The sequence below is a fragment of the Oryzias melastigma genome, unplaced genomic scaffold, assembly GCF_002922805.2.
Source record: "Oryzias melastigma strain HK-1 unplaced genomic scaffold, ASM292280v2 sc00283, whole genome shotgun sequence".
NCBI lineage: Eukaryota > Metazoa > Chordata > Actinopteri > Beloniformes > Adrianichthyidae > Oryzias > Oryzias melastigma.
In genome coordinates this window covers 276,373-280,860 of record NW_023416905.1, presented here as the reverse complement: position 1 = coordinate 280,860, position 4,488 = coordinate 276,373, and the positions used below count along the sequence as shown (strand labels likewise).

The 4,488-nt window shown below is 34.6% G+C and overlaps 1 long non-coding RNA gene across 1 annotated transcript; it reads left to right on the top strand.

Annotated features, from left to right (window-relative positions):
* The first annotated feature begins 990 nt into the window (after positions 1-990).
* LOC118598280 lies at positions 991-2,233 on the top strand. The gene is made up of 2 exons (XR_004947404.1): positions 991-1,337; positions 2,126-2,233. It is a non-coding gene; the product is annotated as an uncharacterized LOC118598280 (long non-coding RNA).
* The last annotated feature ends 2,255 nt before the right edge of the window (positions 2,234-4,488 follow it).

The window sequence follows — 4,488 nt, the reverse complement described above, 5'->3', positions numbered from 1 at the left end:
ACCTTCAAATGCTCCTGTTGACTCATTAACTCATTTAAAAATCCAATGAATCCGTTGTTTTGGGTGATTTCAATAGTAATTGGCTCCATCGTTCCTCCTCCAGTGAAAGGAAATTGAGTCAACAGTGTAAACCTTACGCAGCTCATAACAGAACCCACTAGAGTGGATCAGCACTCTTCTTCACTTTTAGACTGGATACTGGTAACACACCCTGAAAGAATATCTTTATCTTGAGTGATGTCTGACTGTTTTAGTGATCATTCTATTGTGTTTTGTGTTTGGAAAATTAAATTACCTAGAGCTCCTCCTAATGATATTAAGATTAGACAAACAAAACAAAGGAACATTGAATTATTTTTAAACGATCTTGTGAACATAAACTGGGATAGATTTCAGCTCATACCATATCCAGAGGATGCATGGACTTATTTTTACTCAGAAGTGTCCAGTGTTACTGATAAACATGCTCCTCTGAAAACTGTTCGTGTGAAAGGGCGGCATCTCCCATGGATAAACTCTGATCTGTTTAATCTTTACAGAAAAAGGGACCAGGCTTGGAAAAAATATAATGCTTCAAAAGACCCTGCTGACTGGGAATCATATAAATCTCTTCGGAACTATTGTAAGACAGAGACAAGGAATGCAAAATCTTCTTATTACAAAGAGGGTTTTGCTCAAAATTTGAACAATCCAAAAAGGTTCTGGTCTCAACTTAATCAAGTTCTCAATAAGCCTAAAAGTAAAATCAGAAACCATGTTGTTCTAAATAATGAAATGATCTCAGAGCCTTTAAAAATCTCTAATGCATTTAATCAACATTTTTCTCTGTTAGTAGCACTGTAATCTCCAATTATGTGTCTGGTGGTCTTCTAAAGGAACCTCTCTCTGGTCAGTCTTTTTCTTTCTCTTTTTCCAAAATTTTACCAATCGATGTCTACCATGTTTTAACTACTTTGGAATCTAACTGTAGTGCAGGTCCAGATGGCTTGGAGGCAAATTTCTTAAAATTGCAGCAGATGTGTTAATGTTTCCACTAGCTGATCTGTTTAATTTGTCACTTAAAACAGCAACGTTTCCTTCCAATTGGAAAACACCCAGAGTTACTCCTTCTTTTTAAAGGTCACCCAAATGATAATGAAAGCTGTTTACTATAGTCAAAATAACCCGAGTGAACGTACTAAGACAGCAGCAGTGTAGAGTAGAGTCCATTCACACCGGCCTTTCTCTCTTAGACTCGGACGGAGATTCCGTTTCTGGACAGAAGAGGCTTCGCTGCTTCTGCTGGAACTCTGCAGCTGATCTTCAGAGTTCAACAGATGGCCACATCCACACCTGAAGTAAGTGCAACTGGGCAGGTGAGGGGGATCAAAAATTACAACCATTTGTAGATCATGACCACACAATGTTATTGTTGAGTCTATTCAGCTCAGTGCAGGTTTACATACATGGTAACAATCTTCATTTAATGTGATAATCAAATCTTCCATTACAGTTTAAGACTGATTAAAGCAGGTATCTTATTGTGGGGGCATTGATTTATTCTTCATTTTCTTTAAAGTGTTTCATAACTGAATTAGTCATTGTAATAGCATAGAGCTCCATCAGGACAGAAGGAGACATTATTCAGTAGTGGAGTAAAGTCATTGTTTCCATCCATCCATCCATTTTCCTGACCGCTTCTCCCCTTTCGGGGTCGCGGGGGTGCCGGAGCCTATCCCGGCTACTGAAGGGCGAAGGCGGGGTACACCCTGGACAGGTCGCCAGTCTGTCGCAGGGCCTCAATCATACACACATTCACTCTCACATTCACACCTAGGGGCAATTTAGAGTCACCAATTAACCTATGAAGCATGTTTTTGGACGGTGGGAGGAAGCCGGAGTCCCCGGTGAAAACCCACGCATGAACGGGGAGAACATGCAAACTCCACACAGAAAGGTCCCAGCCGGGATTTGAACCGGGGCCTTCTTGCTGTGAGGCAAGAGCGGTAACCACTGCACCACCGTGCAGCCCATTGTTTCCTTAATCTTTAACTTAAAATGTATTTTCAATTTTTAGTTTTTTCAGGAGAACCATAGAGTTTATAGCCTTATCTTATCTCAGTCTAATCCTTTTTATTTTTTACAGGATGTTTTGACAACAGAAAGAGAAGACCAACTGAGGACACTTTATCCAGAGATACTCACCGGGCTGCTGCAATCCCTTTTATGGACAACTAAACTATGACTAATTTCATTTTTTTTCTTGCCTTTTTATTGAAATTATTATAATGCACTGTAACATAACTCTAATGACACAGCATGAGCTTGTACGGCTGTACAAGGCTTAAGACATAGCAATTTACTGATGACCCAACCAAATAGAGTTTATTTGTGTAGTTTTTGAGGATTTCGTGGTTTTATTGAGCCATCATATATTTTAAATCTGTTTATATAACATGGAAAGGACCTTTCCATTAACAACAATGAGTACTACATTTGTTGAATAATAAAAGAATATTCATAATATTTGTGAATTAGTTATCCAAATTATCCATAAATATTAATACGTCTGAGGCACAAAAGGGAGAACTAAGTTGAAGATGAATCCAATTTCTAATGTTTCTGCAGAAAATCTTGGAACGTGTGCATGAGGAACAATAAATGTCCCAGTTCCATCATTCCAATGACAAAAAAAATGCAAGGTTTAACAAAATCTGCTTTTAAGAAATGAAATTATTTTTGGTAAATATATCATTTATTAAAGTTTAAATGGCCAAATTATTGCAGATTGTCCCTAGATTGACCATATATAGACAATTGTCGCATCCCGATCTGCAACTTATTATTTTTAACAACTACACTACAGAACAAAACGAGGCTTGACATTGCAAAACTGAGTTTTTGAGCTACTACAAACAAACAGAGGAGGAATTAAACAACAAACCAAAAAACTAACAAAATGAATACAGATGTGAGGCAAAGAAAAAAATGGGATGTTTTTAGTTCATCCTACATTGTTTGTATTTGTGGTTCCTTAAGGAGCTTCAACGATTCCAAATATAGTTTGAATTTGTTTGTAAATATTCTACATTTTGGGGGAGTCTTTATATGTTTATATTAGTGTATGTTAAATTTAGCAAGACAAAGAATTATATTCAAGCAGATTTTTTCTAATTTTTTTTCTAATATGATATCAAATATGAAAGGTTTCGATGAAAATGTTGGCAGTTGTGGGAAAATCTCTCCCAGCCAATTAAGTAGTTCAAAATATTTGTGTGTTTTTTTTTATGTCTTTTTCATCAAATGTACACATATTATCATTCATATTAAATCATAATATTAAAGTTCTTCAGATAAATAAATATAATTGAGCATTTTGCAATGAGTTTCTTTAACTATTGGAATAAATGGTAATTTTATGTATCAAGTTCTTAATTTATTCACTACGTCTTGATCAAATGTATGTAAAATGTTATTTTCATAAGGTTTTCTGACATAAATATAGCACCATAAGTTCGTTCTTATTAATTTTTTTTTTTTAATCTAATATTGGGATTCTCTGTATGAATAATGATGGTATTATATTATGCTTTATCTTTTATTAAATTAATACATTCCAGTGGAATAGCTTTGATGATTTAAATAAACAGATTTGTTTGTGATAAAATGACTTTCCTGACAGGCCTGTTCGCTCTAAAGCAAATATTTCTTATGATGTCTTTGTAAAACGTAGCATCTTAAATGTAGCAGTATTTGCAACCCCCCTGGTATGTAGTGTTTCTTTTTTTTTTAAACATGTCCTAAGTTCTGAAAATAACGTTTTTGAAATAACTAAATAAATAACCCATTGGGCTACCCCATCAACCCGCTGCTACAAATCAAATGTAAAACTCTCAACTTGTGCGAGTAATAAAGTAAAAAAAAAAAAAAAATCAGAGCAAAACGGAAGTGACGTAATATACCTGCGCATAATTAGGGCGTGGTTAAGGAAAGGGGATCGGGTAGTGACACTGGCTAAAGCCTCGAGCTCTTTACTTCCGGGTCAAAGAGATCAAACTTTATCTAAAAGAAACGTAAGAAAAGCTTTGCTGGATCTCAATGTGATTCAAAATGCTTAAAATATTTTAACTGCTTTAATTCTATATATACCAATAAGAAATAAATTATGAATTTAAAAAATATATTATTTTAGGCTAAAATTGATGAGCGCTTGAATGATGTCATCATACTGTAACCAATCCTAATGTTCAGATTTGATTACAATCCACATCTCAGACTTAATAGATTTGATGACAAACTATAGTCATAGATGAATAAATCTATTACATGAAGAAAGAAATATGAATTAAAGATGAGTCATTTAAAAATAAAAAATACCCTAAAATATCTGTAAAGTACGGTGGCCCTGAAGTGCAAATCACATTAACAAATAACTTGACGCAAAAAAATTTAGATATTACAACAACATTATAAAACGCAGAACAAAAAGTATAAAACAACATTACATTT